Source organism: Pseudophryne corroboree, chromosome 5, assembly GCF_028390025.1.
Source record: "Pseudophryne corroboree isolate aPseCor3 chromosome 5, aPseCor3.hap2, whole genome shotgun sequence".
NCBI lineage: Eukaryota > Metazoa > Chordata > Amphibia > Anura > Myobatrachidae > Pseudophryne > Pseudophryne corroboree.
Genome location: NC_086448.1, coordinates 592015440 through 592031546, shown reverse-complemented (window position 1 = coordinate 592031546; position 16107 = coordinate 592015440). Strand labels below are relative to the sequence as shown.

Here is a 16107-nt window from a genome sequence, read left to right as displayed (position 1 = left end):
CCCCCTGTACCAGTGACGCTTACACACGCAACACCCCCTGTAGCAGTGACGCTTACACACAATATGCCGCACAGTCACACACACACACAGATACACACACATAAACACATACATACTGTACATACATTACACACATACACAGTCAAACATATATTACACATACACACGGGGCGGATTGGGATGCCAAACCAGCCTGGGAAATTTCTGTAAGCAGCCCTAAATAGGTTTGGGGGTCAGGGCTGTGGAGAGGGTACATATGTCAAAGTACTGGTGGTGTGTGACCACAAATGAGGAGGCGTGGCCACTAACCTTAATAATAATAGTAATGTGAACAATTACTATTCATTTGACACAGGCCATTATGTGCAGTGCCACAAAGGAGAATAATTGCAGATATCTCCATGTTTGTGTATGTGTGTGTAAAATATTTTATTTACAGTGTATCTCTTATCCCAGGTAACCCTCTATCATTCCCCACATGCTCTCTGTGTCTGAGCACCTGCCACTCCCCGCTACCCTTTTAGCCCGTGTCTCTCATCTCAATTTCCTTTCACCAACTGCACCTCTCAGATAGTTTCTCTCTCTCTCTCTCTCTCTCCTGCACCTCTTACTCCCTACTTCCCTCTCTTATACTAGGGTGACCATATTATCCCTTTTACCTGGGATGCTCATGGATTACACAGGTTCTGGGGTTGGCTGACTTCAAGCCTACAATTCAGCTGGTTTTAATCAGCCACAGAACCTGTGTAATCCATGAGCGTCCCAGGCAAAAGGGCTAAAATGGTTACTCTACTTACACCTGCACCCAGACCCCTCCTGAGCAGTCTCCCTCGCGGCTACTAAGCTGTCTCACTGACCTCTTATTAACTGTTTGTTTATTATGTGTGATGTACAGTGATCATCACCCTGCTTCAGCACATACCCTGTTTGCCCCCCAGAGTTTTCCTTGACATCCCCCATCACCCTGCTTCCCCTCCTGCCCCTTGTTTGCCCTTAACATCCCCCATCACCCTCACATTCCTCTCATGCCCCCTGTTTGCCCCTAGCACCTGATTACAAAAGGAAGAATATGATCTCATATAATTAATTATCTGTACAGGCGACATGTGATGCAGGGGACCTTGTGCTGTAAGTGAAGAGACATATCAAACTCCTGTAGTCCACAGTCCCTGTGATCACAGGCTGAGGTGGAAACTATCAGACAGAACAATAATAGGTAGCTCAGTTACTGCAATGGCCTCACATATGCTGCTGTTGAGCGCAACCTTGTACAGCAGCCAGCAACATCCCATGTGCTTCATCTCCGGCTGACCTGCAGGATTCAGGAAATGACAGTCTGGTTTGTGCGCTGCCATTGGTTGCTCCTTCCTCTGAAGAACACAGCAAGGCCCCGCCCCTTTCTGACTCAGTGCCACGGATGATGGACAAGGTGGGTGGGCTGAGGCCGGCACCGGCTGCATTTCTGTCCCTGCGGCCCTCCCCTCCTTTCATAATGCCAGCGTGGCCAGACACCAAGCCTGCCCGCACTGGTTGCGGGCCCCATTTGACTGTAGTAGTGGTAGTACTGGGCACCTTCTGCCTGTGAGGGGAGAGGGAGGAAATGTCTCCGCACAGCACAGCTGAGCTTCCGTGCATAGCAGCTGCCTCCTAACACTGCCACGATCGGAGCTGAGGTCCATTGAGTGTAGGGCAGTTAGGGGCTGCTCTCTCTCTCTCTTTAGTCTGGCAGGCTGGAGCAGATCATCCTGCTGTTCAGCCTGGTCCTGTGTAGCTCCGCCCCGTTATGTGTAGATCCGCCCCCTTTTAGGTCAGCACACTGCACTGATATTGGGGAGGGGGAGGCAAGGCTACATGCTGCTGGCGCTGGCCCTGCTGCCTGCCATAGAGTGTGACAGGCGCAGCAGCAGCAGCAGCAGGGGGACATCAGCTCAGTACAGAGCAGGGAGAGGCACTGCATGCCTTTGCTGAGCGGCTTGCGCCGGCTCTGTTTATAAGGCACCAAAAAACATGTGCTGTGCCGCACAAGGAAAACAGTTCACAGTAACAGGGTATCAGAGTATAAGTACAATACACAATGGCATACTACAGCCTAAGTATCAAACAATAATAATACATTACAGGCTGGGCAGGATAGATAAATGAGGCATGGACTGGCAACTCACTGAAGCTAGAAGGAGTCAAGGGTGGGAATCAATTGAATACTCAGTGATCCTTTACCCAACACTGGGGCCAGCAGACAGAGATAGAGTTGGTAAAGGGGGAGAAGGAGACAAGGGAGCAGAGCACGGGTGACCTGAAGTATTAAAGAGAAGAACAAGATGGAGACTGGCTCTGCCTGCAAGAGCCTACATATGTAGCCCAACAAGTTACATATCATAGCATATAAACCTAATGTAGTCCATGAAGGAGAAACTAGATTTAGGGCCCGATTCAGTGATGATCGCTGTTGTGCGAAATCGCATAGCGATTGATTATCAAATGACTGCGCATGAGTATGCACCACAATGTACAGGTGCAACGTCAAACAGGGACAGAATGGTGCAAAAATGTTGAATGCTAGGCGCTCGCCAGGTGATTGGCAGGAAGTGGACTATGTGGGGGGGGGGTGTAACTGGCCGTTTTCTGGGAGTGTCAGGGAAATTGCAGGCATTCACAAGCATTTTTTGGGCGGGTGTGTGACGTCAGCTCCGGATCCGATCAGCCTGTTTCTATCGCACTGTAGGCGTAAATCCTGGGCTTCGCACAGACTGCACAGCCTGGAAAAATAATTTGACGGTGAGTGAGTTATGAACGGATTTGCAGATGTCCGCTGTCTGGCAAAGTTTTCACATGGCGTACACATGCATTCGCACACTTGCACGGCCCGGGTTTTCACTCTCTATGGTTGGCAGATTTCTGATTGTAGACCTCTGCAAAAACGCTCAGCAGCGATCAGGTCTGAATTAGGCCCATTTACGTGCATGTTATGTCCATGGAGAATAGTTACCTGGTTTTGCCATGTAAATGATTGCCACTTAAAAGAAAACAGGAGAACCTCCCCCAAATATCTCACTTTCTGATTCTCAAACCTTATTACATTTTCCCCCTAAAAGTGAATACAAGCAATATTTACAATTACATACAGTACAATAAATCATACATGTTCCTTGGGAATGCTTGAGACAGCTTGTATTTCTAGTTATCAGAATTATTAAAAAACAAAACATGTAAAATACTATATACATATTTGATCCAAAAACTTAAACTATTTTGTTCCCCCAAAAAAACATATTAATATTTGACTTGTCCTTTATGCATAAGGAAAATCACTAGTTCTAGCCTGGTGATTAGAAGAATGGTTTACAATGTAACAAATTCCATTATCACTGTAGAGTCCAACTAAACTGTCAGATTACTGCCACAATGAAGTTTTATAAAAATCTATTACTTTCAAGTCTGCTTTTTATGGCCATGATCAGAATTTGTTTGTCTGTTTTCTTTCAGCAATGGTTGTTTTTGTATGGTTGAGGCATATTTTAGTATCAGGGTGATTTCATAAAAGCCTAATGGGGACTCAGAATGCACCAATTTATAAGGCTCTAACGTACTGTATTTTGCCTTTTAGAGCTTGGTCTGATCACCTGTGGGCAGAGTATCTCCAGAAAGGGATCATCTGATACGGGGCATAGCGAGAACTTTGTAGGCCCAATAGCAACATTTTGAAGGGTCCCTCTCCCAATGCTTCTAGGGAGCAGAGGCGTCACTTACCTCCTGGACACCCAATGCGGCGGTGAATAAAGGGGTGGGGCTTCATGGGAAGGGTGGGACTTAACTTGAAGGGTGGGCTTCGCAACCCGGCACCCATTATCGCCACTTGGGGGGCCAAAAAGGGGATGGGGCTTTGTGGGAAGGGGGTGGGGCGTCAATGGAGGGGCGGGGCATCATGTCCCAACACCCGTTTTTTAGTCACTTGGGGGTTTGGGAGGTGTGGGCTGCCTCCCGGGGTGTGCTGTGCCTGCAGTGCTGGCTCCTACACAGTGACAGGAGCCGAGTGCTGCACATAATGTAACAGTGCAGCACTCGGCTCCTGTCACTGAGCAGGAGCTGGCATTTTGGTGCCAACCCTCGGCGGGTGACACCCGGGAGCGGGCCGCACCCCCCTTGCGATGCCACTGCTAGGGAGACACCTCTCCACAGCAGTTGTTAGTTTTATGCCCAATTATAGTGCCCTACTTGATTTTATGAACCATAGTAGTACCCTAGTGTTATGCACACCAGTGCCTGCAGGAATGTACTGGTGTCTGAACTGTTATGCACACCAGTGCCTGCAGGAATGTACTGGTGTCTGAACAGATAGGGATGCAAAACAAATGAACTCACAGACAGACTGGGGAATATGACATTACATACACAGAAGGTGATAGGGTAACAAAATAAACACAAAGTGAACAGAGAAGCCCAGAGGCTAAGAAACTGGGTGTCTCCCTAGTATTAGGAATGCTCAGATGGAAAAAGCAAGATGTTGTGTTTTAATACGTAGAGAACCCGAAATGCTGTTGCTAAGGGCAACAGCAAAACCCTAAAGGGTTACCAACGGGTGTGGCAGTAAACTCCTTGGTCAGAGATGGAATGATAGACACAAGGAGAGTCTCCACAATCCTAATCCTCACTTGCAGTGCACAGGTTCAGTTTACTGTCACTAAACTGACACCTGAACACATTGCACAGTGAGAAAGGATTTAGGCAGGCAAGTCTGAGAATACAGCCGCAAACTTGCTAAGTTCACAGAGTAGCAAAAGAACCTCAGCAAGTTAAACGACTGACTCCAGTTTTACTGCTAGGTCTGGATTGGCAGAGTGTGGTACCAAACCCCAAGGCCTATTTGCAGTAAGCAACAACAAATACAAAGCTACACAGTACTGGCTAACTTTCAGGAACTGACTAACCAACAAAGATTCAGCAGCATCTGCTTAACCTGAGAAGAGGCCTTATATAGCAGGTGCTGTCCACGCCCCACTCAGACCTCACAGACTGTGAGCACAAAAACCAGCACCGGATCCCCTGCCGTGCACAAAGCCTGTAACCACTGCACAGCAAAAGACCTGAACCGGAGTATCAGCTGCGCTCAGGCCACTCCGCTAGCACTTGTCTCCCGGTTGCCATGACGACGTGGCAGCACAGGGCAGGAGACCCTAACACCTAGTTTATTTTTTTATGAACCATAATTGTGCCCTAGTTCACATTAAGCCACTGTAGTGCTGCCAGTACACATTATGCAACAAAATACCCTCAATACACATTATGACATACTACATATCAAGTTCATATTACTTCATATTGCCTCCACTACATATTCAGCACATTAAATTGCCTGTGTTCATATTATGTAACATTACAATTCCCTCCATTTCATTTTAAACCGCATTACAATGAGTAGGTTGAAGGGCGTAACTATTGTCGAAGTCAAAAATATTACATACACACAACATACAAACTCCAAACAGAGAGGTCTCTGTTCGTGCGCATACATGCAGCGTGCACAGGATATACGGTAGCATACGCATTCACACAGACAAGCCACAAAGATATATTCAACACATATTTCATACAACACATAAATTACACATAGACAAAACATGTCAAGCACCAGACATTATAAGGTATTTATATAATAGAGTGTAACATTAGATATAATTAACTTGTTCCGTTCCAATAATACATATATATCATACTTAGTGTCAAAATGATCTGGAGAATGTGTGGAGTAATTTGATAGCTATGGGTAAATTGCAGCACATTGCAACGATTAGTTATGATTAAATGTATGAAATCTAAAGTCACTCTTATTAGAACAAAGAACTTCCTGAAGAAAGCATGTGTGCAGAAAACCAGTGGCTAACCCCTATAACTGCATCTTCAAACTGAACATTGCTTGCATATGAACTGACCAATAACACATCATGAATGAGAAACCTCCCTCCCCTGGAACAATAGCAGAAGACTCAGCCCCAGACATGTACCTCCCCCAATACACAGTATATTGGTATTTCCCCTCACCCAGGAAGCTCTGTTGGTGCAGATTCTAAAATGGAGACGACTGTTCACTGAGCATGGTGTGATGTATACTGGCTGTAACTGATTCTTATGTAACTACAACTGCTTCTTTTGTAACGGTAACTCTGTAACCATATATATATACATGTTATACTTAATGATATACTGTACATATGTTACTTTGTATGCATAACCTTTAATATCAAATATATATATATCTCTGAGCATTGGACCTCAGCATACAATATGTGCGACTGCTTGCTTTCTCTTAAGGGATATAGTGCTGCAATGTTCAGCGCACTTTTATGGCATATGGTAATAAGATGCACCTTGCGTCTGCAGTATATATTAACGCTGGCATTTGAAATGTTTATTTAGAAATAATTGGAAATTCACACTATATATATTGTAGGCCGCAAAGCAAAAACTTGCATGGGCCTGGCCCCTATGTATCATCCAATGGTGAAAAATGTATATAACCCATGTAACTGTGACAGGACAGGTGGGGCCCTCTCAGCTCTGGTCCCCATAGCAGCTGCACTCCCTCCACTTATGGTATGAAATGACAGCTGTCAGGGTGCTGATGCTAATACGCAGTCTAACCCTAACATCCCTGGGTGATGCCTAAACCTAACACCCCCCCTTCCCTTCGCGGGATATTAACCGTATCCCGTAGCTACGCCCTTGATCTGATACCCCCAGCTGGCTTCATGCTCCTTCCCTCCCTTGCTAAGTGTTTTCTGCACTTCCGCATTAAGAAAACTAGGTTAGATCACAGAATGAAAGGGATAGAGAAAAATCCTTTACTTTACTACACTCTCTTTGTGGAAGGCTCTCATTGAAATCATTGTGCCAACATGAGCAGCTTGATAAATCACTATAAAAATATGTTTATCACTGTCATATGCAGGGAGAAAGAAATAAGATGGGAGAAAGGGTTTTAAATAGTTACCTTATTTTTACAGCACAAAAAATAAAAACTAATAAATATAGCAAGGCAGGCATAGTGAATACCTTTTTTTAATATAATAGTTGCAATATACACTGTCATCCACACTTATCTAGAGTTAGAATTAAATCTATCTACAGGTGGATACAGGTTGAGTATCCCTTATCCAAAATGCTTGGGACCAGAAGTATTTTGGATATTGGATTTTTCCGTATTTTGGAATAATTGCATACCATAATGAGATATTATGGCAATGGGACCCAAGTCTAAGCACGGAATGCATTTATGTTTCATATACACCTTATACACACAGCCTGAAGGTCATTTAATACAATATTTTTAATAAATTTGTGTATTAAACAAAGTTTGTGTACATTGAGCCATCAGAAAACAAAGGTTTCATTATCTCACTTTCACCCAAAAAATTCCGTATTTCGAAATATTCCGTATTTCGGAATATTTGGATATGGGATACTCAACCTGTATTTAAAATATGCAGCAAAATTTGCAGATGGGAAAGGGACACAATTTATCTCAATTCTAAATTACAGTGTGAAAAATACAGATCCAAAATTCAAATTCCCACATTAATGGGTCCCCTACTGAGATATTATATTATATATAATGTGTATATGTAGATATATTAAATATATAATATAATACATATATATGTGTGTCATTATCTCAGTAGGGGAACCAAAAATGTGTGATTTTGAATTTTGGATAAGGGATACTCAATCTGTATTGCTAACCAGTATTTGTATGCTTCCTACACAAGCATGCAGCGTTGTCCTTGCATGCAAAATAATGCATTTTGCACTTTTGGCATCTCACCACAGTATGTTGGTTTTACTGCTGAGGCCCATAAATGTTTGCTAGGGTCACTATGCTGTCAGTATATTCACTAGGGTGTTAGGAAACACTCCATAATCAAATATTATTCAATGGTATTTCATGGACTTTTTTTTTTTTATCTTGCAATGTACTTTTCTGAGATTCTTGTATTATGTTACAACTTCAGAAGATGAACTGAACTCACATAATACACCCCTAGTTATATTTTTTAAAATCTGAATGCATAGCATTGCAGAAGCTAATGATGTTATATATTGCAGATTATCAAGAACACAATAAAAAGATGCCATCATTCATAACTGAAATGTGTTGCAACTAATAGTAAAACATACAGTTGAAAAAAAAAAAACACCAGGAAAATGAAAAAGGGAATGGGCAGGAAAATGAGTATCTAAATATTCCCTAAGGACCTCATTCAGCTTCATAGGCAGTTTTGCTATTTTAGCAAAACTGGAAATGGCTGCAATCGCATGCTGGGGACGTCCAGCACCGGAAGAAGACCACCCAGCATGCAAATCCCTGGCAGCAACGCGAACCCAGGCACAGTGCCACTATTTTCCAGGCCGCCATTTCCCGAACACGCCCCCTTTTTCATCACCATGCCCGTACAACACCAAGTCGTCGCCCCTGCAATTCCACATCACCGCCCCACGAACGCCTCTTCCCTTTCGCATCTCAATTCCGTTCCATGTTGAATACCCCCCTAAATTTAACAGAAAATAGTTTTGCTTAATCTAAAATGAAATAAAAAGGTTTTCACTAATCCTTATTATATCATTGGTCAAGTTAATAATGAATGTTAATGAACTACTGTTTATCTGTATTTTTTTTCTTAACTTTCGATTGCTAAAACTTGTTAATATGATACAGCATAGACATATATGCCAATAACTCATTACAGAGCGTTATGGGAAAGGTCATCTGGGTGTTACATGACCCAATTCCAAATCCCTGAGACCGATAGTCTATGTGCCTACTGTACTGTATGTATTCAGAAGCAGGCCAGGTAATAATAATAATAATAATAATAATAATAATAATAATAATAATATGGCAATGCAAGTGTATTTATGGCTACATTTAAAAAAATATATATTAAAGAGACTGGGGTGGTCATTCCGAGTTGATCGCTCGCTAGCAGTTTTTAGCAGCCGTGCAAACTCTATGCCGCCGCCCACTGGGAGTGTATTTTAGCTTAGCAAAAGCGCGAACGAAAGGATCGCAGAGCAGCTACAAAATATTTTTGTGCAGTTTCAGAGTAGCTTCAGACCTACTCAGCGCTTGCGATCACTTCAGACCATTCAGTTCCTGATTTGACATCACAAACACGCCCTGCGTTCGCCCAGCCACGCCTGCGTTTTTCCTGGCACGCCTGCGTTTTTTCAAACACTCCCTGAAAACGGTCAGTTGACACCCAGAAACGCCCTTTTCCTGTCAATCACTCTGCGGCTGCCTGTGCGACTGAAAATCATCGCTAGACCCTGTGTAAAACTAAATCGGCCGTTGTAATAGTACGCCGCGTGTGTGCATTGCGCCGCATACGCATGTGCAGAAGTGCCTTTTTTTGCCTCAACGCTGCACAGCGAACAAATGCAGCTAGCGATCAACTCGGAATGACCACCTGTATCATATGTTTTGTTGTTCTATAGCTGACTTTTCTGGATCATACAGATGTGTCTTCATAACATCTTATCCTTTTTCTTCATTTAGCATGAAATGTTTAGCATGGCTAAGATCCACCACGAGTAGCAATTGGATGGATTCCCAATTGTTATTTTTTTTATTTTGTTGCACCAAAATAATTTATATAAAGTAGCAGATTAAGGGGTCTATTTACTAAGCCTTGGATGGAGATAAAGTCACTGGAGATAAAGTACCAGCCAATTTGTCTTCTAGCTAATATTTTTCAAACCCAGCCTGTGGTATGGCAGTTAGGAGCCGACTGGCTGGTACTTTATCTCCAGCGACATTATCTCCATTTAAGGCTTAGTAAATAGACCCCTATGGGCCTAACTCAAGGTTAACATTTTCCTCTAATGGGCAAAACCATGTGCACTGCAGCAGGGCCGGTTCGAGGGCCCTCGGCGCCCCGGGCAGGGAATGGGGGCGTGGCTTAATACAGGGGGCGTGGTCAGTTACGCCCCCTGTACAGTAGAAGCGCCACTTAAATGCTGAGCGGTGCGCGATGACGTCACCGCGCACCGCACAGCAAAAGGTCCTCTCCACGAAGGGAAACTAGAGGCGTAGCGTCTAGTTCCCTTTGCAGAGAGGACCTTTCCTGTGCGGTGCGCGATGACGTCATCGCGCACCGCTCAGCAAAGGTCCTCTCCGCGATGGGAAACTAGACGCTACGCGTCTAGTTCCCTTCACAGGGGACCACAGCCGGGACCACAGCCGCAGAGCCGGGGGACACAGCGGGCAGCGGAGGGCACAGCAGTGGCGGATCTTGCCATGGTGCGGCGCCCTCCGGATGGCGCCAGCGCCCTCCGGAAGGCGGCGCCCCGGGCAAAAGTCCTGCTTGCCCGTGGCAAGATCCGCTACTGCACTGCAGGTGAGGCAGCTATAACATGTGCAGAGAGCGTTAAATTTGGGTGGGGTGATTTCAAACTGAAATCTAAATTGCAGTGTAAAATAAAGCAGCCAGTATTTACCCTGCACAGAAACAATATAACCCACCCAACTCTAACTCTCTCTCTGCACATGTTATGTCTGCCCCACCTGCAGTGCACATGGTTTTGCCCATTAGAGAAAAATTTTATTTTGTAATCAACCTTGAATTAGGCCCTAAATGCGCAAATATTAATAAAAATCACAAGGCATAGATAAGTCGCAGATTCCATTGCATGGCTAATTTGGCCATATGGCTTACATGGGTAAAGGTGTATGTGGACACATCTGTCGTTACTGCAGGTGTGGACACGATGTCAACGTTCAGATTTTTGACAGGGTCACAATGTCGACACTGTCATACTGTTGATATGTTCACAAATTTGGCATTATTCATGTTGACCCTGAGATAATGTCAGCAGTGTTATTTTACTCTAACCAGTGGCATCCCTAACACCCCCACGCACGCCTTTGACATGCATGCCTGAAGGGTGTGCTCAGCATTCCCAGAAATACTGGGCTGCCCCGAGAGACTACCCCTGACCTGCCGGCTCCTACTCTGTCAGGCGCTGCACGATAATGTCACAGTGCAGCATCTGGTTTCCTGTCCCTGCACAGGAGCCATTATTTTGGTGTTACCCCTTCCAAGGGCGACACCCATGTATAGTCCACATCCCCATAGTGAAGCCTCTGACCCTAACCACAGCCTAATGGGGACATGTACTAAACAGTGATAAAAGTGGAGAAGTGAACCACTGGAGAAGTTGCCCATGGCAACCAATCAGCATTGATGTAACATTTATAATATGCATACTATAAAAGTATACAGAGCAGCTGATTGGTTGCCATGGGCAACTTCTCCACTGGCTCACTTCTCCACTTTTATCACTGCTTAGTACATGTCACCCTTTGGCTCATATGTTCATAATATAGGCATCCAAAATGTTAATATTCAGTAACATTAGACTTTCTCAATGTCGACGTACAGTATAGAGGTAACTACATACCTTTACTGCTGGGATATGTCCAGGAACCTTCCAGATTTTAGGAAGTGTTCCTGGATTCTCTAGAGACTAGGCCACGCTCCTGGATCCCACCCATAAGTAGCATTACACAGCGGGCAGAGAGTAAGTCCATGATACTGTAAAGTGAAACGTGTTGTCCTCTGTACTTGCCTTTTGGAGATGCCTTCTGGGATCTCGCAGAAGGCAGGTCCAGAAAGTAGAAAGTATTACTTTACTTTAGAGCAGATGTAACTATTTGTGTTTATGGTTTGTGTTGTATTTAAGTATTAACTATATATGCTACATCAAATTCTGTTTGGCGGTGTCATTTCTTTATGGCTTTAACTACCTGAATCACATGTTTGAGCAACATAACTATACTGCTGGAGATCCCCAGATTAGCAAAGGAAAATGTGTAGTCCGGATTTATAATAATGCCATAAACTGAAAATTCCATCAACAGAGTAAACAATTGTTGTATCAAAAATCTAAAGTTTAGTTTCATCCCTTTTTAATGTTGCCAGTGGGGGTGAAAGTACAAAATACTAACGATTCTTGTCTGCATCTGAAAATGCCATCTACGTTGCAGACACTTTGCTCTATTCATTTCAAAAGATGTGAAAAGTCTGAATCGTTTGAAGCTCATGCACAGTGCTGGCTTGGAGAACATGAACTAATGATTCTATTCAGGCTGTGCTTGTACAACATAATAAAAGAGGAGATGTCATTAATATAAAAACCAAGAGTGCAGCTAAACAAATCATAATATTCGTGTAGGCCTTTGAACAGGTTTTTACTTATTAATGAAGTGATTATAGTTACATGAACAATTAAAAATAAAGATATTTTCATCCCGTCTGACAATAAATGAACCATTGTCAAAAATAAGTGTTGTTGAACGGAATATGTAAGAAAATTATATTTATTCAGTGTTATCCCTTACAAATAAAACATTATTACGATCACAAGTGACGTTGTAGGTTTTATGTGACAGTCAGACATCATGGAGTCATCGTAGAGTTTGGACATGTTTAAATTCTCACCTAATGCAGAACAGTCACTTTGAGGGGGGCAGCACAGGTACAGTATAATGTATGCCCTTTATGGAAGCAAGGTGGAAGAACATATTTTAGTGTAGTATGCTGTAACGGGTGGTCTTCAGGTTCCCGGCGACCACCATACCGGTGCCGGAATCCCAACTGCCGGCATACCGACATCTTTTCTCCCTCTTGGGGGTCCACGGCCCCCCTGGAGGGAGAATAGATAGCGTGGCTGTAACTTGTATTGTGCTCACAATGCAATACAGCCAATATAAAGCATTTCAATTTAGTTAATATTTACCCATAATGGTATAATCTCTAACTACAATTTATTTTTGGATTATATATGACAGTAGTTCCCAAACTCAGTGTGCCATAACAGTTTTAAGGTTATCAATGTTTACTTTAAAAACATTGGACTTAATTAGTACCTTAGTCAATCTGATTATACAATTTATGCACAAGCATGGATATCCTTAAAACCAGGAGTGTTAGGGTATCTTAAGGGCAGAGTTTAGGTATACCTGATATATCTGTAATTTATAGAATAAAGTTATGATCCTTTTCTATAGATTACCGGTATATCTTGTATTTTGGTATGAATAATGGTTATTCATAACATAGCACAATGGTTATTTAATTTGTTTATAATTCGCAAAACCCTACAAGTTAAAGAAAATCTATACATAATTCTCAAGGCTACAAAGGGACAACAGTACTCCAAGTCACCCTCATTTTATAGTGTTTCTTGTACTGACGTTTATCATACACACCTTTAGTCATAGCTTACCATACTAGTTTATAAACACACAAAACACTTTACGATTAGTAGAGGTAAGTTCAGTGTCCATAACTGCAAGTAAAGGTAACTACTGTAAGTACCACCAGTGCTGCATGCTCTATGGGGGTAATTCCAAGTTGATCGCAGCAGGATTTTTGATAGCAATTGGGCAAAACCATGTGCACTGCAGGGGAGGCAGATATAAGATGTGCAGAGAGAGTTAGATTTGGGTGGGTTATATTGTTTCTGTGCAGGGTAAATACTGGCTGCTTTATTTTTACACTGCAAATTAGATTGCAGATTGAACACACCCCACCCAAATCTAACTCTCTCTGCACATGTTATATCTGCCTCCCCTGCAGTGCACATGGTTTTGCCCAATTGCTAACAAAAATCCTGCTGCGATCAACTTGGAATTACCCCCCATATCCTAAAACTGACAACAGGTAACAGTTCACATTTCAAAAATGCTGTGTCAGTTTATAACAAAGGCACTGATTGGACAGAACCATGCACGTCTCAATCCATCACTGTATGGGTATGAGACTCAAACATTGCTGGTTAGGTGTTCTGACAACACAACAAGAAGTGTTGCAGTACTCGTGTGGTGCATTCTGGTGGACTGCGGGGGTTACTGGCATGGTACAGTACCTTCACTGTGTTACCCTTTACATGCACATTAATAGAATACAATATGTATATTGTAAAATGTGTATTTAAAAAAAAATTCTATTAACAAAACAGTGACTTTTTGGGAACATAAAAAGATTTATCCACAAAAATACAAAATGATGGACTTAAATATGTATCATATAAAAAAAGACCGTAGAAGTTTATACTGCAGTTCCAAATTTAATCATTTGGGTAATGCATCTTAAAATAAAATGAACTATAATATCTTAATACAAAAGAAGAAGGTAAAGTGAACTAATGATAGTAACATCATACTGTAGCAAATTGTATTAGGTAACAACATCTTGTAATCACAACAAAGGTTTTAACTAAATTAACTTGCTATCAATAATTAAATGTAAATTTTAGCTAATTCAGCCTTAACCCACCTAGCAGTATAGAAGGGAAATGCATTGCTGAATTTGACATGCATGCAATATATTTTAAGCAGACACTATTCAAAACTGTAGCAGATACAGTATGTGACACACTTATTTGCACTTATTTCCAAAGGGATATATTACTGTATAAATGCATACACTTTCTATTCCCATTCCTCATTTTCCTACCAACCCCCTGAGAATAATCTAGTTAAGCTTTAAAATAAATACAGGTAAATGAAACCCGTTTACTGTGCCAGTGACATGTTTACTAAATAAAAGGTAAAAATAGAACACTGCAAACTGAAACAACACACTACACACATCATAAATGTCAATAACAAATAACTAGTCAGACAATAAGAACCACTAGATGGAGTCTTTTCTTTTCTACCGACCAACACGCACAAATGAAACAAAAATATTTAAACTTGTAAATAATTGAACACATGTAAAAGTCATTAGTCGCCTATGATACTGTGGTTTTCACATTACACAATTCAGCTGCATGCACAGTAACCTGGATAAGTAATAACATTTTAGAATACATAGTAGCACCATACCAGAGCATTGCATGCGGAAACATCTGCACAGTTGATGAAAAGAAAGCGATCATTTTAGACTGTTTTCATCATTTTATCTTCTCGCCAATAACAGAATACGTTCAGACAATTGCAAAACTTTACCTTTGTATTCTCTTGACTGATCGGGCTAATGTGCCTTGCGGGAAGCTTAACAATTGCTAATTTGCAGCTGCAAGCCGTGAAAGAGGAGACTGCTGCCAGAAGTCTGGAAAGGAAGTAAGAATTAGGATTCCAGTCTGTAGTGTAAATGATGGATGTAGAAACCTCTCTTCTTCTCCTGCTGCTGCTGCTGCAGTGGCAGGGGCAGACTGGGCACAGCTAGAAGGATGAGCCTGCCTTCTTTCCCTCTGCATGCTCCGTCTGCGAGGTAGTGATCAGCACTCACCAGGGAGCAGGGACATATCACGGGGCGGCGAATACCAGGGAAAGGAAAAGGAAAAGGGGGATGATTCTGGAGTGCAGCAAAGGGTGAGAGCTTTTACCGTGATGTGGGTGTAGGTGGAGCTTATGAGACAGCTCACTTACTGCCTGATTTCCCCCGGATCCTAGTGCTTTGCTTGGTCTATACACTTACACTGTATAGGATAATGCTTGAAATTCAGTCCAAGAATTGTAATAATAATATTGCAGCTCCATGAAAAGAAAATCAAGAAAGCTTGTTATGTTATTATCACTTTGCCAGTGTCTGGAGTGTGAGATAAACATTGGATTGCTGCAGTTGTTACAACTGTGCAGTGTCTAATGAGATGTTTTAATGGGATTGATGAGCTATAATGTAATTGGCTGGATTATGGCCCTCATTCCGAGTTGTTCGCTCGTTAGTTTTCTTCGCAACGGAGCGATTAGTCGCAAACTGCGCATGCGCAACGTTCGCAGTGCGCCTGTGCCAAGTAAATTTGCAAAAAAGTTTGGTATTTTACTCACGGCTTAACGAAGAAAATTCATCGTTCTGGTGATCGTAGTGTGATTGACAGGAAGTGGGTGTTTCTGGGCGGAAACTGGCCGTTTTATGGGTGTGTGCGAAAAAACGCAGCCGCTTCTGGGAAAAACGCGGGAGTGTCTGGGTGAAAGCTGGGTGTGTTGTGACGTCAAACCAGGAACGAAACTGACTGAACTGATCGCAGTGGAGGAGTTAGTCTCGAGCTACTCAGAAACTGCTAAGAAATTTCTATTCGCAATTCTGCTATGCTAAAATACACTCC

General features: G+C 42.6%; 1 protein-coding gene across 1 annotated transcript in view; it reads right to left on the bottom strand.

Moving 5' to 3' along the window:
* DSEL (dermatan sulfate epimerase like) overlaps positions 1-15399 on the bottom strand; it is a 38101-nt gene extending 22702 nt beyond the window's left edge. Inside the window, exon 1 of the mRNA XM_063923395.1 lies at positions 15008-15399. The gene's annotated coding sequence lies outside the window, so the exon portion shown is untranslated. The remainder of the gene's footprint in view (positions 1-15007) is intronic.
* Between the last annotated feature and the right edge of the window lie 708 nt (positions 15400-16107).